The sequence below is a fragment of the Scyliorhinus canicula genome, chromosome 10 (assembly GCF_902713615.1).
Source record: "Scyliorhinus canicula chromosome 10, sScyCan1.1, whole genome shotgun sequence".
NCBI lineage: Eukaryota > Metazoa > Chordata > Chondrichthyes > Carcharhiniformes > Scyliorhinidae > Scyliorhinus > Scyliorhinus canicula.
The window spans coordinates 28693443-28718126 of record NC_052155.1 but is presented as its reverse complement, the minus strand read 5'-3'; positions in this window follow the sequence as shown (position 1 = coordinate 28718126).

Below are 24684 nucleotides of genomic sequence, written 5' to 3'. Positions count from 1 at the left end.
AAGGAGCAATCAAAAATCCGGGTTTCCGAGAGAAATAGGAGAGCAGATATGGGGTAGTCAAGTTTCAGAGAAGTATCAGTGTAATAGTATAGGGGAAGGAGGGATTTCAACTTCTCCAACATTAACTGGGGTAGTCATAGTGTGAAAGTTTTAGAGGGAACGGAATTCTTGAAATTCTTAAAAACTCCACCTGATACTTCAGAGATTGTCAAATGGCAATAACAAGCACAAATTGCTGGGAGGGAGAAAATCTCTAAAATACAAGTATTTAACCAGGGAGACTGAATGTTGTCTCGGAATTACACTACCAATGAGAAATTGGGACCAGCCAAGATCCTCGTGAAGACTGGTTCAGAATTATACACTGTACAGATGGATATAGTGTGATGTTATCCATTTTGGCAGAAAAAATAGAAAGGCAAATTATTATCTGAATGGAAAGCAGATTCAAAATGCGCCTGGGCAGAGGGATCTGGGTTCTTTCTTCATGAATCGCAGAAAGTCTGTATGCAGGTACCAAATGTAATAAGAAAGGCAAATGGAATGTTTACATTTATTGCAAAAGGATTGGAGTATAAAAGTAGAGAAGTATTGTTGCCATTGTATAGGGTGTTGGTGAGGCCACATCTGGAGTATTGTGTCCAGTTTTGGTCTCCTTATTTGAGGAAGGATGTGGTGACATTGGAGGCAGTTCAGAGGAGGTTCACCAGATTGATTCCGGGGCTGAAGGAGTTTACATATGAGAGATTAAAATGTTTGGGCTTGTACTCGCTGGAGTATAGAAGATGAGAGGGGATCTGATCGAGGTATGTAATATACTAAACGAGATTGATAAAGTAAATGGAGACCTCTTGTGGGGCAATCTAGAACAAGAGGTCACAGAAATAGGTTGATTTGATTTGATTTATTATTGTATTAGTATACAGTGGAAAGTATTGTTTCTTGCATGCTATACAGACAGCGCATACTGTACATAGGGAAGGAAGGAGAGACTGCAGAATATCATGTAATGAGAGGTGGTAGATTTAAAACTGAGATGAGGAGGCACTACTTCTTGCAGAGGGTGGTGAATTTGTGGAGCTCGCTGCCCCATAGTGCGGTGGAATCTGAATTCTTCAATGGTTTCAAGAGGGTAATAGATATATTTCTGATAAAAAATGGGTTAAAGGGATAACCCCATAGTGCGATGGATTCCGAATCACTAAACGGTTTCAAGAGGGAAATAGATATATTTCTGACAAAAGACAGGTTATAGGGATATGGGGAATAGGTAGGGAGGTGGTTTTCAGACCAGGAAGAGATCAGCCATTATCTGATTGAATGGCGGAGCAGGCTCAAAGGGCTGAATTGCCTACTTTTGCTCCTTGTTCCTATGTTCCTTTTATGAAAGGGTTTATGAAAGGGTTATGAAAGTGATGCTGATCAGTTACTTGCTGCATGAAGTGAGTTTGCAGAAGTTTCTCCAGAGGTTATATCTTTTGAAGATCTATAGATCTACACTTTGGAACAAAGACCAGAGACAGCGATGAGTTTGACTCTATTTCTGAGAACTTTTCAAAGCCATGAGTGACAGATAGTGAAATGACTCCACAAGAATTACCTTCTGCAGTCAGGATTGAGGTCACTTCTGAGATCGCAAATAACCAAGTTCCAGAACATCGAATTCTACCATAAAGGAATAGGGGTCCACCATAGAGACTATCTTATTGAATTGTATATATATATAAATAAATAGCATAACCAGGGGTCTGTTGTATAAATGTCGATTGTTATTATTGGACTAACAAAGTAAAGGGGTAGAAGTGTTATGTATTAAAGAATACATTCCTGCTGGTTATACGTCACATGATGTGTAGTGATGTCAATAGAGTGTTTGCATGGGCTTGGTACTGACCACCATCTTTGATTGTATGAGCAACATTACTTAATAAACCTCTTGTTGTGTTTTCCAAGCATCCAAAGTGTGGGCACCTATATACCTTTGCTCTGTGTGGTAACAAAGAAATATAACAACAAGCCAAGGAGGTTATACTGAACTTACATGGGGCTGGTTTAGCTCACAAGGCTAAATCGCTGGCTTTTAAAGCAGACCAAGCAGGCCAGCAGCACGGTTCGATTCCCGTACCAGCCTCCCCGAACAGGCGCCGGAATGTGGCGACTAGGGGCTTTTCACAGTAACTTCACTGAAGCCTACTCGTGACAATAAGCGATTTTCATTTCATTTCATTTCAATTAGACCACAGCTGGTGTATTCTGTACAATTCTTGGCATCACACACAGGAAGAATTTGAACGCATTGGAGAGAGTGCAGAAGAGGTTTATAAAAATGGTTCCAGGCATGAGAAACTTCAGTTACGAGGATAGATTGGAGAGGTTGGGAATGTTTCCCTTGGAGAGGAGAAGACTAAAAGGAGATGCGATAGAGATGTTCAAATTCATGGAGGGGGGAGATGGCTGGATAGAAGAGATCGGGAAAATCTGTTCACACTCGTTGTTATGGGCCAGGATTTAGAGAACCCCAAAGTGTATCATGTGTGGCATGGGGAGCACACAGCCCACTCTACAGGTGTGGTACAGCAGAAATGGAAAAGTATTTTTTGAAGCAAAACAATGTGTATTCTATGAACTCAAGTTAACCTTTTTGAAACATACAGTGAACATCTGAGCAACCATTAATTCAAATACAACCCCCAAAGAGTAAAACACTAAGTAGTCCTTTTAACATCCATAAGACTTAGAAAGAAAAACTTTTAACAGGAGCACATCAAGTTAAAGTCACTACTGAGAACAATTATTAGTTTTAAATCACCAAAGGATTGATTTACAGTCTTTAGATTACAGAGAGAGAGACTAATACCCCTTCTGGCTGTGACTGCAGCTATCCAGCTCTGAAAACGAAACTAAAACACACCCTGCAGCAAACAGCCTAAAACGAAAGTAAAAAGCTAACCGACAGCCCAGCTCCACCCACACTCTGACATCACTGATAAACACCCATTTCTTAAAGGTACATTTCTTAAACACGCATTTCTTCAAGGTACTCTCACATGACACGTAATTAGATCAGGACTGAGAGGGGACAGATTTAACGTGATTTGCAAAAGAAGCAAATGTGATGTAAGAGAAAAGATTTTTACACAGCGAGCGGTTCAGGTCTGGAATGCAATGCCTGGAAGTGTGGTGGAGGCAGTTTCAATCGAGGCTTTCAAGAGAGCATTATATGATCATTTGAATAGAAACAATGTGCACGGGTATGGGGAAATGGCAGGGGAATGGCTTCATGCTCATTTGAAGAGCCGGTGCCGACATCATGGGCTGAATGGCCTCCTTATGCATTGTAACAGATCTGATATTCTGGCTGAAATTCTCTGGTCATTGCTATTCACTTTTCCCATTGACAGCGCATCCCCACTGTGACATTGTAGGAATTGTACAGATAACAAAGGGTTAATGTAATGATGTAGATAACCACTAGGTGGAGCTAGTTATAGAAGTATGTAAAGCAGTGACTCACAGATCTCTGGGAGAGAGCTGGGGAAAGCTGGAGAGGCGCGCGAGAGAGAGTAATGATAAAGAGTGCAGTGCAGTATTAGATAGAGTGTTGAGACTAGTGTAGTTGAGTATAGATTATAGATTAGTTTACTGTTTTCTTTAGGAGTAAGTGGTCAAACTTAATTTAAGCAGTGTAAATAAATGTTAGCTTTGTTTATGAACTTAGAGCTTTTGTGGTCTTTGTGAACACAATATTCGTCCTCAGAACAGGAATCAGAAAGAACACCACACCCGCCAACGGGTTTCGCAAATGCAATGGGTGGTTATAATGGAAAATCCGTTTGATAAGTGGCGGGAAGATACAATCCTGCCGTCAGCAAACAGCATGTCATTGAGAAACACGTGGCTCAAGCACTGGAGAATCCCCCCCCCCCCCCCCCCCCCCCGTGTCTGGTTTCCAGCTCGACTGTATCAAAGACCCACTCAGCCCAATTGTGATAATTAAAACAGAAATGGCCAAATTTAGAACATATGCTCATTATTTTCAACCACAGGCCGTTTAATGTGATAACTATTTGAGAATTTATATTTCCTCTCTTATGAGATTCCCACTAATTAAATGAATGTTCAAGGACCATGCATGGATTTCATATGAACGTGGAACAGGAGGAGTCCATTTAGACCCTTGATCTTGCTCTACCATTTATTGTGATCATGGTTGATCTGCTATATTATCTGCTACATAAATTGGTCCATTTCCTTCAATAGCTTTGGTTAACAGAAATCTGTCAATCTCAGATTTCAAATTAACAACCGATCTAGCAGAGAAGGAGTCAATTCAGAAAAAGTTTATTGGATTACCGGCGAAGGGTGGGTTGCCTTATGAAGAAAGGTTGGACATGCTAGGATTGTTTCGGCTGGAGTTTAAAAGAGTAAGAGGCTAAACACATAATGTCCTGAGGAGTCGTGACAGGGGAGATATGGAGAGGATGTTTCCTCTTGTGGGAGAATCTGGAAGTAGGAGTGGCTGTTTAATTATTCAATGGTAGAGCAAATTCGAGGGGCCGAGTGGCCTACTGCTGATCCTAATTTGTATATTCATCTATATGCAACTCCTTGCCATATTAACCCAAAGGTAGCCAAGCTACATCTCCCCATATCTCTGTATCCTCTCTTGCTTCAAAAATTATTTTCCCTCAATTGTTTGTGTCTGAACCATTCCCTGAGGCAGTACAATTTCTATGTAAAGAGGTTTTGCCTAACCTAGCTGCCTGTTTCCTTAGCAACAATGTTTAATTGAGTGACATCCTAAACAGTACAAATAACATTTTCCTCATTTATCCTATCAGAACTCATCATAATTTTTAATAATTACATAAATTTACCTAAAATTACATAGTATTTACAGCATGAAAACAAGCCATTCCGTTTAACTTGTTTCTACTCCAGACAAAGCTCCTAAAATCCTAATCCATTGAACACTATCCATTTATCTTCCATTCCTTTCTCCCTCATGGAGCTGGATTTTATTGGTTGCCATTGTTCACGGTCCCTTTGCTAAACATTGGAGAGGGAGTGTGCCCAAGGAGCAAGCGGAGGGCCAGGTTTGAGATGCCAGAGTCGAAATTAATGGGGAAAGTGTGATGTTGCAGGGCGGTAGGCCTGGTCTCTGATGGGTACAGGATACCTGCAAAGAGGTTCTTTGCCACCAGCCAGTACAGCTGAAGTTGCCGAGATACCTGCTTGGTGTGGATCTCCAGTCTCTTGGGTAAAATAGCAGCAGGGTTGGATAAAGCACTTAAATGGCCAGCAATTGGCAACTTCGGGGTCTCCATAGGTCCAACTGAAGACAGGCCACTCAACCCCTCCATGCGAAATTTCATACAGGTCAAGGCAGGTGGGTAGGCTGCAGGAAAGGTGACTCGCTAGATTTTACCCACTGGTACGGGAGTGTAAAATTCAGCCCTTGCCCTCATCTAGCTTCTTCCGAAGTGCACCTATTGCTTTCTGGGTAAAGACGTTATAAAATCCTGCTGAAGCATTTCAATGCACAGCAGCAAATTTAATTTTCAAACAAAACATTCTTGCCCTGTTAACATAACCATTTCCTGAACCAGAATAACAAAACGATCGGAATTCTCAGAGTTCCCTGAAACTGAATCACCAAATGGGACTCTTTACATTAGCCAATGTCTCTGTGCGCAGCAAGATCTGTCTTGGAAATGTGAAGCAATTGAATGCACTAAAATGTGTCTGAAATATTCTGAATTCATCACAGCCTCTGAGAAGTCCCAGGGTGCAGAACTGTCATTCAAACCATTTCAAAGATGCAATGCCCCATCTTGAGCTGAGTGGATCTTTGCATCTCATCCGATTAATTCTTTGATAAGTCAAAATCAGTATAGTCTTGTGAATTGATGCTCAGCACCTTCGGGCTCCACTTCAGTTGCAGGCACCTAGGCCTGGATCCCCAGGAGAAGAGAAGGCTGTGGGAAGGTCAGACGATATCCCTGCGGGCCTGCTTGCTGAGCCTGGTCAAGTTGGCCCTCTACGTGACCAGGTCAGATGTGGCCCATGCCAGTGGTCACTCCAGGTGACTGCATTTCATCTTCAGCCTTTGCCACACCTGGGTGGTCCTGACCTCAGGTGTTCAACAGCATTCTTGAGACCTTCAATGTCTAGGAGGTACCATAGGAACTGGGTGGCATAGTGGTCACCGCTGACAAACTATTACCTAATGTTAACAGTTTCCCTTGTTTTAAAGTTTAGTTTTCTATTAATCATGTCCATCCAGAAAGGAACCCTTTATTTCCGATTTACATTCGGTGACACCAGAATCTCTTTATAGTGCTGTAATGGAGCTGAGGCCACACATGATTGTTTTATGATATAATAATATTAACAATAATAATCTTCATTAGTGTCACAAGTAGTCTCACATTAACACTGCAATGAAGTTACTGTGAAAATCCCCTCATCGCCACACTCCGGCGGGTACACTGAGGGAGAATTCGGAATGCCCAATTTACCTAACACGTCTTTTGGGACTTATGGGAGGAAACCGGAGCACCCGGACAAAATTCACGCAGACACAGGCAGAACGTGCAGACTCCGCACAAACAGTGACCCAATTGGAAATCGAACCTGGGACCCTGGTGTTGTGAAGGAACAGTGCTAACCGCTGTGCTACCGTGCCACCCCATATAAACATATATAGTATCATGGCTAATTCCTAACATTTTGAAAAGTAAAAAATTACCTTTTAAAATTCCATATCTGGTTCTGACAAAAGAGCGTTCAGGGCAGTATCATAGAGACTCCGTATCACCGTAGAAGTGCTAATGACCCCTGTGGGTCACAGAGTGCACATTCAAAGGGAATCATATAGCCATCCACATTTCATAAACCAGACCTGGCTACTGGAGTTTACTAATCTACCAGGACAAAGGACCCTGTAATCCTCTTTTCAAATTCTTAGTGGTTGAAACATTAACAACCTCATGAACCCAGAAAAAGGTATATTCACCATTTGTCAAAGAGGAGAGGGTGAATAGTGTGGCACAAGCCCCCCCTAATTGGGAGAACCAGTTATAGTGTCTAGTTATCCTCACCTGGAGCAGACATTTGTCAGCACGGCAGCACAAGTGAATCGCACTGTGGCTTCACAGCGCCAGGGTCCAAGTTTTGTTTCACCGCTGGGTCACTCTCTGTGTGGAGTCTGCACGTTCTCACCATGTCTGCGTGGGCTTCCTCCGGGTGCTCCGGTTTCCTCCCACAGTCCAAACACATGCACGTCGGTTGGATTGGCCATGATAAGAACATAAGAACTAGGAGCAGGAGTTGACCATCTGGCCTGTCAAACCTGCTCCGCCATTCAATTAGATCATAGCTGATCTTTTGTGGACTCAACTCCACTTTCCGGCCCAAACACAATAACCCTTAATCCCTTTATTCTTCAAAAAAAATCTATCTTTACCTTAACAACATTCAATGAAGGGGCCTCAACTGCTTCACTGGGCAAGGAATTCCATAGATTCACAACCCTTTGGGTGAAGAAGTTCCTCCTAAAATCAGTCCTAAATCTACTTTCCCGTATTTTGAGGCTATGCCCCCTAGTTCTGCTTTCACCCGCCAGTGGAAACAAGCTGCCCGCATCTATCCTCTCTATTCCCATCATAATTTTACATGTTTCTATAAGGTCCCCCCCCCCCTCCCCCACATCCTTCAGTACCAGTCCCAGTCCCAGTCCCAGTCTACTCAACCTCTCCTCATAATGCAACCTCTTCAGCTCTGGGATTAACCGAGCGAATCTCCTCTGCTCACCCTCCAACGCCTGTACGTCCTTTCTCAGGTAAGGAGACCAAAACTGAACACAATACTCCAGGTGTGGCCTCACTAACACCTTATGCAATTGCAGCATAACCTCCCTAGTCTTAAACTCCATCCCTCTAGCAATGAAGGACAAAACTCCATTTGCCTTCTTAATCACCTGTTGCACCTGAAAACCAACTTTTTGCGACTCATGCACTAGCACACCCAGGTCTCTCTGCACAGCAGCATGTTATAATATTTTATCATTTAAATAATAATCCCTTTTGCTGTTATTCCTACCAAAATGGATAACCTCACATTTGTCAACATTGTATTCCATCTACCAGACCCTAGCCCATTCACTTAACCTATCCAAATCCCTCTGCAGACCTCCGGTATCCTTTGCACTTTTTGCTTGACCACTCATCTTAGTGTCATCTGCAAACTTGGACACATTGCACTTGGTCCCCAACTCCAAATCATCTATGTAAATTGTGAACAATTGTGGGCCCAACACTGATCCCTGAGGGACACCACTAGCTACCGATTGACAACCAGAGAAACACCCATTAATCCCCACTCTTTGCTGTCTATTAATTAACCAATCCTCCATCCATGCTACTACTTTACCCTTAATGCCACGCATCTTTTTCGTATGCAGCAACCTTTTGTGTGGCACCTTGTCAAAGGCTTTCTGGAAATCCAGATATACCACATCCATTGGCTCCCCGTTATCAACCACACTGGTAATGTCCTCAACAAATTCCACTAAATTAGTTCAGCACGACCTGCCCTTTATGAACCTATGTTGCGTCTGCCCAATGGGACAATTCCCATCCAGATGCCCCGCTGTTTCTTCCTTGATGATAGATTCCACCATCTTCCCTCCTACCGAAGTTAAGCTCACTGGCCTATAATTACCTACTGTCTGCCTACCTCCTTTTTTAAACAGTGGTGTCACGTTTACTAATTTCCAATCCGCCGGGACCACACCAGAGTCTAGTGAATTTTGGTAAATTATCACTAATGCATTTGCAATTTCCCTAGCCATCTCTTTTAGCACTCTGGGATGCATTCCATCAGGGACAGGAGACTTGTCCACCTTTAGCCCTATTAGCTTGCCCATCACTACCTCCTTAGTGATAACAATCCTCTCAAGGTCCTCACCCGTCATAGCCTCATTTCTATCAGTCTCTGGCATGTTATTTGTGTCTTCCACTGTGAAGACCGACCCAAAAAACCTGTTCAGTCCCTCAGCTATTTCCTCATCTCCCATTACTAAATCTCCCTTCTCATCCTCTAAAGGACCAATATTTACCTTAGCCACTCTTTTTTGTTTTATATATTTGTAGAAACTTTTACTATCTTCTTTTATATTCTGAGCAAGTTTACTCTCATAATCTATTTTACTCTTCTTTATAGCTTTTTTAGTAGCTTTCTGTTGCCCCCTAAAGATTTCCCAGTCCTCTAGTCTCCTACTAATCTTTGCCACTTTCTATGCTTTTTCCTTCAATTTGATACTCTCCCTTATTTCCTTCGATATCCACCGTCGATTTTCCCTCTTTCTACCGTCCTTCCTTTTTGTTGGTATAAACATTTGCTGAGCACTGTAAAAAAATCGCTTGGAAGGTTCTCCATTGTTCCTCAACTGTTTCACCATAAAATATTTGCCCCCAGTCTACCTTAGCTAGCTCTTCTCTCATCCCATTGTAATCTCCTTTGTTTAAGCACAAAACACTATTGTTTGATTTTACCTTCTCACCCTTCATCTGTATTTTAAATTCCACCATATTGTGATCGCTCCTTCTGAGAGGATCCCTAACTATGAGATCATCAATCTATCCTGTCTCATTACACAGGACCAGATCAGGGACCGCTTGTTCCCTCGCAAGTTCCATTACATACTGTTCTAGGAAACTATCGCGGATACATTTTGTAAACTCCTCCTTGTCCGACCTGGTTAACCAATCGGCATGTAGATTAAAATCCCCCATGATAACTGCTGTACCATTTCTACATGCACAGTTATTTCTTTGTTTATTGCCTGCCCCACCATAATGTTGCTATTTGGTGGCCTATAGACTACTCCTATCAATTACTTTTTCGCCTTACTATTCCTGATTTCCACCCAAATGGATTCAACCTTATCCTCCATAGCACCGACGTCATCCCTTACTATTTACCGGATGTCACCCTTAAATAACAGAGCTACACCACTTCCCTTACCATCCACTCTGTCTTTCCGAATAGTTTGATACACTTGGATATTTAACTCCCAGCCGTGACCATCCTTTAACCATGTTTTAGTAATGGCCACTAAATCATACCACTAAATCATGATAAATTGCCCTCAGTGACCAAACAGGTTAGGAGGGGTTATTGGGTTATGGGGATGGGGTGGAAGTGAGGGCTTAAGAGGGTTATTGCAGACTCGCTGGGCTGAATGGCCTTCTTCTGCACTGTATGTTCTATGTTTTTCTATACTGCAAATACGCCATCCTCTGAGCAGCAGCACAGAAAAAGGGGGCCTGCCCAGATTAAAATGCCTGGCCCACTTTCCCCTATTCTACTGGAATGTCTGAACTTCTCCACTGTCGCCAACAACATTAATTCACTGCTGCGTGCTTATCTCATTGCAGAAGTCATCCCTACTAGACAAGTGAATTGTCCAGCATCAGTTTTCAGTCTGCCAACCTTTGTGATGGAGCACATCATTAGACTTTGATTCTGGACTCTGGACTAAAGTGAAAACATAATTCTTTATTCTGTGGTCTATTTTGAGAAGGGTGATGCCAGAGTCAGCTTGCAAGATGCACCTAAGTATCCTAAATGACCTAAAGTGAGTTTCACCTCGATTGTCTACAGAAGACTTGCCCCTTATACTTCTCCGACTGATAAAAGCTGTGTCCCAATTATACAATGGGCCGCTCCACAATGTGCTTTGGGAACTTGGAGTACAAATGCTGTTACACCAAAACCAGAGACTAAACCAGCCATTCGAGTTAATAGATCAAGGGAAACTACTGAAATGGTGAAGTGTCCCGAACATAGACAGGGCCTGAGCAATTGTTTAGTTGTCATTTCCATACGATGTTGTATCAGGATGTACATCATGAAATAGTACCAATATTGATTAATCTGATAGATGTGGGGTTACCAGTATGGTGTAAGCATAAGGTGCACGGTTTACAGGAAAGAATGTTACATCAGCTCCTTAGTGAATTTTGTGAAAGAATAGATACTACAGCAGATTAATGATGAATGAACTACCTTCAACACAGGGAGGTCTGTAGTGAATAGCTTCGAGTTGGTTGGGCTGGATTATTCCATGAAGGCAGTCCAGAATAAATTAGAGAAGATACTGACTGAAATGAAAAACAAAGAGCTGGGAGAACTTTCTGAAGACCGAATGTTGACAATTCGTCTGCAAGATATAGTGGGGATTCTCGAGAGAAATGCTCATCAAATAAATGAGATTTTGAAGGAGGATAAAAATGCCTCCAAAGAAGCAGCAGAGAATGACGCCTGTATAGCATATGCCTCTTGCTTGTTAGAACAGACCAGGGAAACCTGTAAAGAATTGCACAAGGGAGATTACTGTCATGGATAACATATATGCGCCTCAAGACCCTCTCTATATATTGGTTTGCAAATGGCACTTGTATACTTCAGGGATTAGCATAAGTATTCCCAGTGAAACATGGAATGTAACCTGGGAAAGAATGGATAGAAATTTATCAGGTTAGTGCTGTATTACTCTTGTTAAAACACGATGAGTGCTGTTCAGGATTGAAAACATTGGAGTGGAGAGTCAGGGTCACATGCTTCGATATCATCAGCATCCAGAATGCATAGCCCAGATGGATAAAATTACTTGGGTAGCCTCGAACTTGAAAGACTGCACTTGATGAAACAACGCCTTTGTTTGCCACTGTTATATAATGGAACATATGACTTCAGCATGCGGGCTCACTTGGGACCGAGGGGGACCTTATTGTACTGTGGTGGCTACAAAATGAAGACAGTTTTCCTGTACATTCAGCTTAGACAGGGAAAGGAGAATACTGTATTACTACCATTCATCATGAGTAAAAATATAGAGATGCCAGGGCAGCACGGTGGCGCAGTGGTTAGGACTGCTCCTTCTCGGGGCAGAGGTCCCGGCTCTGGGTCGCTGTCCGTGTGGAGTTTGCACATTCTCCCCGTGTTTGCATGGGTTTCGCCCCCACAACCCAAAGATGTCCAGGGTAGGTGGATTGCCCCTAAATTGAAAAAAAATAATTGGGTACCCCCGAGGGATGGGGTACATCCAGAAAATTGGGAGATGGGGGGCTGATTTGTAGTGGGGGGGGGGGGGGGGGGGGGGGGTGAAGGGGTTGCCAGCCATAAGACTTTGCTATCAGGCCGTCCACTCGATTTACGCTCCCCAGGGGAGCTGATTGGTCCCCAGTCATTCCTGCCTGACAGATCATCAGCCTTATCGATATGACTGCCTGCCTGGTAGGGAACATGTTGCAATCATTTAATACAGATTCTGCCATTAAAATCAGCAGGGCAAGTTGGAAATGTTTACTTCCTGTTTCCCTGCCCAAAAACCCTTCCTCTCACTCTCTTCCCAGCTACGAATTGTTAGCGAGTCGAACACGTTTTAATTCTCCTCTGTAATCTGCCTTGGGTCTTCAGAGCAGAAAGTGACATATTTTTGGACAGGTATATTGGACACCTGTATAAATTATATTTACTTGGCACCCTCAGCAGCTGTCAGTTAGAAACTACTCAAGGAGACCTCTGGATGATGAGCGGGTTTGCTGTACAGCATCATCTCATCCAGTGTCAGAAACAAGAGCTCTAATTTCTTCCGTTGTTATGGCAACTAACAAAATGATAGTTGGCTCCATGGGTAGCACTGGTTTTACATTTAATAGACACGTCATATTAAATTAACTGAGATACTCTCCGAAATCCCACTATTCCTCTGTCGATGCAAACCTCACTGTAGAGGAACTTATTTTCAGATATTTATATTGATAATGATCAAGGTTCTTCTCTTTAAAAAAAAAATAAGCGTTTGGCGCACGTTGTGAGACGTCAATGTTTCGGAACAAAGCATTTTTCTGAGTTGCACATTTCCTACCAATACCAGCATCTCCTCCAGTGTATCCTGCATTGGTCAAACATTGGAGTAAATCTTTTTCTGCTACTGTTTTGAGTAACATGCCTTTATCACAACTTTATGTATCAGTGTATCTTCTACATTGCCCATTCTGTGTTGTTTCATGGCAAAATGACAACGTTCGTGTAAAATTATGCTAAATTATTGTCCATCATGCGGACGCAAATACAAGCTCAAAACTTCTGTTATAACCCACACGAGACCCATGGGGTTGGAGCAATCAGGGGCTCCGTGAGTCTCGCCGAATACGAGCACCCCCCACCCCCATCTAAGGGGGCGAGGAGCCCGAGGACATTCATGGTTGGAATCTTATAAAGTTGGCCAGGTGTGCAACCGACAGAGCAGACCCGGCAAGGGTCTGATGCATATTGTAAATATAATTGCTTTGCAATGAGCTAAATTTTCTTTTGACCATTTTGTTCTGGACTTGTGAGTGGCCCACTAAACTGGCGACGAGGATAAGACTGGATTACTGTCGACGTTGCTCTACCATTGGCCGAATCGCCACCTCCTTTCCACTGCTGGACTAAGGTTGGAGAATTTTTTTATTGTTGAAAATGTGCCTTTGTTTGGACGATTGAACGTCTTCGATGCAAGCTTAGAGGATTGGACACAGTATATAGGATGCATGCGCTACTTTATCCAGACAAACACTATACAGATGTTGACTGAAAGACCATAATATTGCTGACTGGCTGTGGAGCTTATACTTATGGAGTGATAAAAAACCTTACATATCCTGCAGCTCCGGACACTAAAATATTTGACCAATTGGTGACCCTAGGAGTGCAACACTTCAACCCTAGACCTTCCATTATGGTACAGAGGTACCATTTCAATAGAGCAAAGAGGATCCCTGTAACCGAGTATTTGACGAGGCTACGAAAACTAGCCGAATATTGTGAATACGGAACTTCCCTCTCCGAAATTCTGCATGACAATTTGGTTTGTGGCATAAATAACATGGCTACTCAAAGGAAATTGTCAGCCGAACCGTCCCTAGACCTTCAGCAGGTCATCCAAAGCTCACTTTCCCATGAAAGCACTGAGAGAGGAGTGCAAGAGGTCCATGGGGGTGGAGGTACACATCCTAGGATATGCCCCCTCCTGGTGAGCAGCCCCCCACAAGACAGACACCCCACCCTGGACCGAGTACTGTAGGGGCCGAGTCCATTAGTTGTGGACTGAGACCAAGAGTCTGTGGAGGGAAAGCCCAGATGTTGTGGGGCATGTGGACACAGGAGCTGCAACGAGTACAAGGCACAAGTCAGCCAGCGGCACCGGTGCCCCATTAGAGGTAGGCGCCTTCCACCTGGACCAGCCAGAGGGGGAGTGTATGCAGCTGAATTGTGTTTCCTCCGACGGGGAACAAGCAATGCAGCAGCCTCAGACAATGCATCCACCATGGCATTCCTAACGGAAATGGCATTCGCTGTCCAGATGTACACCGCCAGATCCAGCTCTGCAAGAAGCACAAACACGGGCGAAGAAGGGGGTCTGACACACCCTACTCTGCAGTCATGAGAAGAGTCCTCGGAGTTTGGAGGGGGAGAGGGATGTTATAACGTGCATGAGACCTACGCGGTTGGAGAAATCAATCTGCCCGTGATTCCCATGAGTACAAGCTCCCCTGCTGAGGGGACAGTGAGCCCAAGGACATACATGACATTCATCATTGAGATCTGCATAAAGTATGGAACCAACAGAACAGACCTGGCTGGGATCTGACGCCTACTGTAAATATAATCTGCGGGATTCACCATCGGCAGAATCTTCCGCCCCGCCGGCAGCACACCCACACCTGCACGGTTCCCGATGGCGTGAGGTGGCCCACAATGGTAAACCCCATTGGCCGGCTGCAGGAACAGTGAATTTCGCTGCCGGCGGTGGCGCGTCATCCCAGAAAACGGGGCTGGCGAGACAGAGAATCCCGCCCAATTGCTTTGCAGTTTTTCTTTTACCATCTTGGTTAGGCCTCATTTGTAGCCTATTGAAATTATCCAGCAGAGCATGGGTTAAAATTGGATTAACTGTGGGCCAGCACCTCTGCACATTTTGTCGAAAATCAGTTCATAAGCGACATGAGGTAAAGCATTTTTTTAAAATGTACAGTACCCAATTCATTTTTTCCAATTAAAGGGCAATTTAGCGTGGCCAATCCACCTACCCTGTACATCTTTGGGTTGTGGGGACGAAACCCATGCAAACATGGGGAGAATGTGCAAACTCCACACGGGCAATGACCCAGAGCTGGGATCGAACCTGGGACCTCAGCGCCGTGAGGCAGCAATGCTACCACTGGGCCACCGTGCTGCCCTTGAGGTAAAGTTTTTTCACGCAGCGAGTGGTTAAGGGTCTGGAATACTCTGCCTGAGAATACGGTGTACATCAGTTCAATCAAAGAATTCAAATGCAAATTAGACTGTTCCCTGAAAAGGAAGAATGAGGAGTGTTACTGGTGGGAAAAATATGCTCATTTGGAGAGACGGTGCAGACAGAATGGGCCAAATGGCTTCCTTCTGCACTGGAACAATACTGTGATTCTGTGATGAAGTAACCATTCATCCACTAGTGTCCCAGATTGTATCCCATTTTGTACTGTTTATCTGGGCTATATTTGAAATTGGTTTCCAGAAGAACATAGAACATACAGTGCAGAATGAGGTCATTCGGCCCATCGAGTCTGCACCGACCCACTTAAGCCCTCACTTCCACCTTATCCCCGTAACACAATCACCCCTCCTAACCTTTTTTGGACACTAAGGACAATTTACTAAGGACAGCTACCGTGCTGCCCATAAAGAGAAGTAGTCAGACTGTCCAATCCCTCACTGAGCTTCCTGAGGAGCATTGCTGCAGGGTCACAGTGATATACCTTCAATTCACTGTGAGGCAGAGAGAGCAAGTGAACAGTCGGCTTTATTGGTCATGAACTTGCCTAGCCAGAGTCAGTAGTACAGAATGGATGCCGCCTACAAGAGGCCGGTTTATATATGCCCCGGTGTGGGCGGAGCCAAAGGCAAAGCCATACCGGGGTTACAGTACAGTACCTGGAAGCAGTTCATATCACCACTTCCAGGTCATAGGTCACAGGTTACAGTATTATGCATGCATTATGGTGAATACATTCACCACACACAGAAACTGTAAAAAACCTCCCATGGACACTTCTTCAGTTGATAATTTGCAGAATCATAAAATGATAGAATTTACAGTGCAAAAGGAAGACATTCGGCCCATCGAGTCTGCACCATCCCTTGGAAAGTGCACCCTACTTAAGCCCACACCTGCACCCTATAGCATTAACCCCACCTAACCCTTTTGGATACTAAGGGACAATTTAGCATGGCCAATCCATCTAACCTGTACATCTTTGGACTGTGGGAGGAAACCGGAGCAGCCGGAGAAAACCCACACAGACAGGAGGAGAAAGTGCAAACTCCAAACATATAGTCATCCGAGGCCTGAATCGAACCCGGGTCTTTGGAGCTGTGAGGCAGCAGTGCTGACCACTGTGCCACCGTGCTGCCATGCACAACATTATGACTGCATCCCTGATCATATTATCTCTGGGAAATCATTTAACTTTAATAGTGAAAATGTTTGAAAAGGTTTTTGAGTACACATTGATTTCAGGCAAGCAAAATTATGAACTTTGATGTGATCCAGTGAAACATTTTTTAAGAAAAATGTTTAAACATTAGAAAGTTGAATTTAATTAGCGATTTATAGGTTTTCATCTTAAAGTATGGGGTCCTATAGGATTGGAAGATTTGCTAAATGATTTCTCTTTACGATATTACTCAAGCCAGTGAAACAATTAACCCGCCTTAGCCAATGCCATTGGAACGAGGGGGCAATTCAGGTCATTGCTCATAGCAACAGAAAGCAAGCAAGGTAAGATATAAAATCCCCTTTCCCCTTTATCTCCAGCCCCTCATCCCAGAAATGTCATTTGGTGGGATTCTCCGATTGCCAACGCCAAAATTGCATTCACCATTTGGCCGGTGAGTCCCTTTTGACGCCGAAATTGGGGGCAGTGGCGTTTTTTGGATGGCGTGGATCACTTGTGGTCTGAGGTTTCGTCAACCTCGCGTGCCGCCACAGACGGGGGAGTGTTGTGTGTTTACGATGGGCTTCGGCGGGAGCTGGGAGGACTGGTGAGGTTAGTGCTGGGAGGCCGGGGGGGGCTACAGAGGGGCACTATCTGGCAGGCCGGGTCCGCACGCAGCCGGCGCCATGTTGTACGGTACAACTATACAGCACAGAAAAGGCCCTACGGCCCATCACGTCTGCGCCGGTCAGAAAGAGTAGCACAGTAGTTAGCATTGTTGCTGCACAGCTCCAGGGACCCAGGTTTGATTCTCAGCTTGGGTCACTGTCTTTGCGGAGTCTGCACGTTCTTCCCATGTCTGCATGGGTTCCTCCGGGTGCTCCCGTTCCAGCCTCCCCGAACAGGCGCCAGAACGTGGCGACTAGGGGCTTTTCACAGTAACTTCATTGACGCCTACTCGTGACAATAAGCAATTTTCATTTCATTTCATTTCATTTCCAGTTTTCTCCAACAAGTCCCGAAAGGCGTGCCTGTCAGATGAATTGGACATTCTGAATTCTCCCTCAGTGTACCCGAACAGGCGCCGGAATGTGGCGACTGGGGGATTTTCACAGTAACTTCATTGCAGTGTTAATGTAAGCCTACTTGTGACTTTTATAATAAAGGCTATGAAATAACCGCCTAACCATTCTAATCCCATTTTGCAGCACTTAGCCCATAGTCTTGAATGCCCTGGGATCGCAAATGCGGATCTAAATACTTCTTAAATGTTATGAGGGTCTCTGCCTCCACCACCCTTTCAGGCAATGAATTCGAAACTCCCACCACTCTAGGTAAAACGTTATTCCTCACAGCCCCTCTAAACCTCCTGTCCCTTATCTTAAATCTATGCCCCCTGGTCATTGATCCCTCCACCAAGGGGGAAAGGTTTGTTCCTGTTTACTCTATCTATGCCCCTCATAATTTTATACATCTCGATCATGTCCCCCCCTCAGCCTCCTCTGCTCCAAGGCAAACAATCCAACCCACACATCCCTTGACATTCAATGACATTGCCATCGCTGGGTGCCCCACAGTCAACATCAAGGGGGTTGCTATTGACCATAAACTGAACTGGACCAGCCATATTAATACTGTGGCTACCAGGGCTGGTCAAAGGCTTGGGTGGCACGGTAGCACAGTGTTTGCACAGTTGCTTCACAGCTCCAGGGCCCCAGGTTCAATTCCCAGATTGGGTCACTGTCTGTGCGGAGTCTGCACGTTCTCCCTGTGTCTGCGTGGGTTTCCTCCCATGGTCCAAAGATGTGCAGGTTAGGTGGATTGGCCATGCTAAATTGCCCTTATTGTCTAAAAAGTTAGCTGGGGTGAAGGTGTGGGCTTAAGTAGGGTGCTCTTTCCAAGGGCCATTGCAGATTCGATGGGCCGAATGGCCTCCTTCCGCACTGTAAATTCTATGATTCTATGATTCTAAGTCTATCCAACCTCTCTTTATAACTAACAGTCTCCAGCCCAGGCAACATCCTGGCAAATCTCCTCTGCACCCTTTCTAGTGCTATCACATCCCTGCTACAATGTGGATTCCAGAACTCTACGCAATACTCCAGCTGTGGCCTAACCAACATTTTATATAGTTCCAACATAACCTGCCTGCTCTATGCCTCAGCTAATAAAGGCAAGTATACCATGGGGGGGATTGTCAGTTGGCTGACGCCGGAATCGGGAAACACGATTGGGCGCAGAATCAGTTCCCATGTTGAAATTGCGGTGGGTGCCGATTTGATGCCAAATCACAATCCTCCATCTCCTCGACAGTGGCGTCAATGTAGTCCGGAACGCACGTTCAGTAAACACAGTTTGCATATCATTAGCGGGCCTGACCCGGTATTTTCCGGGGCCTCTGCGATTCTCCACCTCTGATGGGCCGAGTTCCCAATGGCGCGGTTCACTTGGTGCTTTTAACAATCATGAAGCCGGTGTCGTGGCTGATGAGGGAGAGAGAGAAGGTAGGACACAGAGAGGAGCGGCCGTACGGACACTGGCAGGGCTGTATGGGGTGGTGGGGGCCCTGCTAGAGTCCGGGGGGGGCGGGGGTAGGTGATGGGGGAACGGGCATTGTGGCCGGGGTCACCCCCCCACGGGACTGAGGCGGTGCCCAGGCATGGGCCCGTATTGCCAGGGCCTGCAAGGCATCCATCTTGCTGCGCACTCGACTGACCACCCACATTGGCCCCTGGTTCTGCAGAGTGACACCGGCCTTAATGGTAACTCTCAGTGGTTATGGGCAGCCTTCTCCTGGGGTGGGGGGAAACAGAAAACGACTGTGTTAGACAGTCCAATGCAGACAGCCCAGAGTGTCGGTAGCTGGTTGCCTCACATGCACAAGGCTGATGGCCGGTATGGTTGCCGGCCTGAGGTGCAGGGTGGGGCTTGGCTGCCCTTGGGGTGGGGAATAGGAGGGTTACAGGACTGTGGGATGGAGGTTATTACTGAGGTACAGTAGTGCCTGCTCACCCTGGCCACCCTGAGGAGGTTACGCAGTTTTTTTCCAGTACTGCTGGCCAGTCCGGATGGTGTTGCTGGTGGCGCTGACCATCTCTGCCACCTGCGCCCAGGCACGGCGAACAGCGGTGGCTGGCAGCCCACTTCCCAGTCCGGGGTACAGGGTCAACTGCCTCTCCTTCACCACGTCCAGGAGGGTCTCCAGCTCGGCGTCGGTGAATCTTGAGGTTGCTCTCCTTGCTGCCATCTATTTGGCGGGGTTGGTATGTGTGGGGATTGAGGTGGATATGCGGCAGCAGCTTGTCATCCACCTGAGTGTCGATCTCGGACGCAGCGAATCCTGTACCGTTTCTCATTGGAATCGTTCTTGTTCCATGTGGTGCCGGTGCTAGCCACTTAACAGTCGTTGAATTGATCCAGGTGCAGCGTCAGTTTTAAGTCGTGGAAGTCCATGAATCGTGCGCCAGCATCAACACTTCAGGCTGAATTGTCCGATTTTGCGGCTAAATGCCAACGCCGGCGTGGGAACAGTGGCGTTTGCCGATGCCAAAATCGACACCAAACCCTCACCAATTCTGGGACCGGTGAGGGGCGAGTAGCAGTGCCGGGTAAAACTCCTGGCTCACAGGCCAAAAAGGGCAGAAGCATGGCCTTGACCCTGGCCACGCATGCACACGGCGACGACCTGCAGCGGATGCGCCGGACAACATAGCACCGTCCGCACGCAGACCCAACCTGCCAGATAGTGCCCCCCTGGACCCCCCTTCATCACCCGGACCACTCCCACCAGTTCCCCTAGCCCTCGCCGAAGCTCTCCTGGTCAGTGACATGGCTTCCCCCTGACTGTGGTGGCGCTGGACACAGTCCGCAGCCGCCACGCGAGGTTGATGAAAACGAAGAGCACAAGTGATCCGCTCCATCGTGAACACGGCCCATCAGGGGTGGAGCATCGGGGGAAGGCCTTCAAGTGACCTCCTGAGGGCGTCCCAATGGCGTGCGGCAAACTCCCCAATGGTGCCATTTTGGAGGGGGTAGAGCATCCGAAAGCAGGCGCAGCCCCTGATTCAGTCGTAAAAAAGGGATTCTCCGCCCCAATCACCGATTACGATATCGGCGTCGGGCAACAGAGAATCCCGCCTCTAGTCTCAGGCATGGAGAATTCCGCCGCATATGTCTTCTTTCTCAATGGGAGCAACAGGTTACGTGGGGTTGAAGGATCACGGGGATAGAGAGTGCGGCCTGGGTAAGGCGCTCTTTCAGAGGGTCAGTGCGGACTCGATGGGCCAAATGGCGTCGTTCTGCACTGTCGGGATTCTATGATTCTATCAACAGTGGACAGGCTGTAATTTCACAAAAATGTCGAAGTCTCTCACTGGAGCATTCAAAGCCAATAGGAGATTTCTAAGATGCTCAATGTGTGAATTTCTTGATTGATATACAAAGTAAAATTCTAAATAAAAGCACATAAAGAGAAAATCACGTTGTCGAAGAGTGAGCACTTGTCATTTAGAAGTCAGTCACGCTAATGGGTCAAACCAATAGTGAATTGGGTGGAGAATTGATGGATTTCCCTCCATACAGATGCAGCACAGATAGAACTCTTCACTATGTTATGAAATAGGATAATTTAAACCGCATTAACAATACGTCTGTAAAATTTCTCTGTCAAACCTCAGTCCAGTAAAAAGAAGGTGCAAAGGGTACAGATGGCTTTTAAGCTATTAAGGAAAATTATGTTCCTGCTGGATCATAAAGTCGATCCTCTTAGCTGGAAGAAGTGCATTCTGGGAATTCAAGCATCATCAGGGCCTCTGTTTACCATCCATCTATGTCTGCTATTTAATGGACTATGATGGAAATAAATGTCCTAAATCCCCACAATGAATAGCTTAACGGCCTTGAATTTCTGCTTTTGTTACATCACATCCCACAGCTTGTGTAACACAGGGGAATTATAGCGGAAAACCACTTTTAGGCCTCGTCTGCTGGTGTCAGTTATTTTCGGAGCACAGAGATTGGCAGCCAGGCTGCCCTCGTCAACCATCCCCTCCGATCACAGCCAGACAGAAGGCTGTTATAATCCATGCGACAGCATGTCCTGAGCATTCTTCCCATTGCGGGTACAGGGTACCCTTCCTTCCTCCTCTGGAAGCCTCGATCAGGATCTCCAGTTCGCCATCCGAGGACTGATGCGGCCTCCCACTTGGTCTGTGAATCCTGAGATCTGCTGCTGCTTCAACCAGCACACTCCACACTTTCTGTGGCAGGTGGGAACGTGCAGGTTGCAGATAATAGCTCTAACAAAATCATGTTTAATCAGCATTTGAGGGCTAAATCTGCAGCTGTTGGGCTCAATGCCCATGGGCATGTTTAAATCACAATAATCATCAATTAGCCCCAAAACCGCATGCTAAATCCAGACTTCTAAATTGGCATGTCTTCGTGGCATGGGACCCATTTAGTCCTTGTTTTCAACATTTGGACAAAATAACCCCTGCTGAATGTTGAACTATTTCTTTGTGCGCCATTTCCACGTTCCAATAACAGCAACAGTGGACAGATTGTAAATTCATAAAAACACCAGTGTCCCTCACTTGAGCCCTCAATGCCAATAGGAGATTTCTAAAATGCTCACTGAATTAATTGTTTGATTGATATACAAAGTAAAGTTATCAATGAAAGCACATATAGAGAAAGTCACATTCGCAAAGAATGAGCACTGGAACTTTTTGTTCTGTCATTGTGAAGTGAGTCCAATTATTGGGTCATACCTGTAGACCAATAACATCCATTGTGGGGAAAATGTTTTAGACTTGACGATATTGGAGAAACTGTGGGGCAAGCAAGTTCATGCATATGCATGTGCACATGCATGCATGTGTACGTCTGTCCCTGCGTTGAGCATGTGTGTGCACCTGTGAGTATGTATGTCTGCGTGTGTGTGTGTGCATGTCTGCAGCTGTGTGTGTATGTGCCTGTGTGTGTCTACATGTGTCTGTGCCTGTGCCTGTGTGTGTGTGTGTGTGTAGACCTTCTTCATTTTCTTCTGGTTTGCCTTGGTGCTCCATCAAGCAAAACGCTTCATTTGGATTGGACTTCTTTCAGAATGCTGTTTTTAGTTTGTTTTCCTTTGATTGATCACTTATAGTTTATCCATGGTGAGTGCAAGTACGCCTTTTGCATCACTATCACTTTCATCAAATCAGCCCCTGGTGTTTAAAGATAGCTGGAGTCAAAGGCTTCCAAAACCTAGACTCAAAATCTCATTGCGGACTGAGTCACTGGGGCAATTCCAGCCAGCTTCGATGTCACCAAACACTGCTAACTGTTTGTCTTGAGCAAACAGGCTTGACTTTGCTCCATATTGAACATTCCAGGCGCATTTCTGCCCTGGGTTTCCGAGGAGATTTCTTGTGAATGTGTTGGAGTTTTGTGTAAAGGAGGTGATAGTCTGACCAAAATGTGACACTTTGCGTTGCTTTGGTGATCTTGCCAACATTTTTCATGACCAGGATAGAATCATTTAAGTGCCACTCACCTTTAAATCTGTAATGATCAAACTTTAAAGGCTAGAACACTTTTCAAGAATCACATTTGTATTTGGCCTTTTTGGCAACAATGAATTGAAGCTGTCAACAGTTCAGAACATTGTCAGTAGGAGGACAGTTCAACACAGTGCTGGGCACCTGGATGTCATGGACAAGTGCTTTCCAATCAGCCTGGGAAATTGTGCACCTGTTCTCCGCAGCAGGCACAGCAGAAAGATCCACACTCATTGCTGACAGATCTCATTATGCTAGCTCAGGTGAATCCAGTTTTCTGGCAGCCCCCACAGTGTATCATTATCAATTTATGTCCCTCACTGGTGATGGCAGATCCTACCGGTGCCCCTGCCACTGCTGACAGGCTCAAGGTGCTCTCATTGAGTCGGCCTGTTGATAAATGTTGCAAAGTGTGCTTTACACTTAATTGCTCTGTTTTATAACCTTGCTCTAGAGTCGCCAGGTATCCTTATGATACCACCACGAGGTTCAAGTTCAAGTGCTGATCAATAACTCAATACACCAGTTAGTAAGGTTCAAATCAAAACACATTTATTATATACACAGTCAATCGCTACTCATGCATAAAATACTATTCACTAGGCTATTACTAACACTAACAGGCCAATACTTAGCTTTGGAAAAGGGACCCACTAGGTCAGGGGAACAATTGGCCTCTCGTTCGATCCTGAGTCTGCAGGCTTCCAGCTGGTAACTAATGGTTAGGAGCGCCTATCTCGTAGCGTGCATTGACTGGACACTTACTTGTTGGTGCAGCTGATAGGCAGGCCTCTGTCAAGGGTTGCTTCGAGTTGCTGGGAGACCCTGCCAAGAAGACCGAATTGAACTTGGGGACTCTAATTTATAGTCCCCAGGGGCTTCGCGCCCTTTTGGGCAGGCCCCGTACCTGGTTCCAATTGATTGGACCATGTTCCCAATCAATTGGTTTGATTTCCCCAATACTGGGGCTGTTCCCTGATCGCTGGGCGGTTCCTAAGTGTCCGTTGGCTTCTTTTGTTTTGGCTCCTGCTGGCGCCAAGGAGTCTGGCTTTGCCTCGATTATCTTAACTGTAGCTATTGTTCCCGGGGATCGCTCATCAATATGCAGATGGTCATCAGTTTCAATGCTGTCTGGTTTTCTGCAAGTTCTAATACACAGGGAGCTTTGCATTCTGCTTGCTTCCCCTGTGCCTGTCCATTTTTCCCTGTGTTCTTAGCGAATCTCCATTTTAAAGTCTGGAAGTGACCAACCCAGGTGGCTACAGGCCCCAGATATGAAACTTGCTATATTCCATAGGGTTGAATGGAACTTACAGCAAGGGAACAGAACATTCTGTCAAACTGACTTCTGTCAGGCAGCATGGTAGCATGGTGGTTAGTACAATTGCTTCACAGCTCCGGGGTCCCAGGTTCGATTCCCAATTCACTGTCTTTGTGGAGTCTGCACGTTCTCCTGTGTCTGCGTGGGTTTCCTCCGGGTGCTCTGGTTTCCTCCCACAATCCAAAGATGTGCAGGTTAGGTGGATTAGCCATGCTAAATTGCCCATAGTGTCCAAAATTGTCCTTAGTATTGCGTGGGGTTACTGAGCTATGCGAATAGGGTGGAGGTGTGG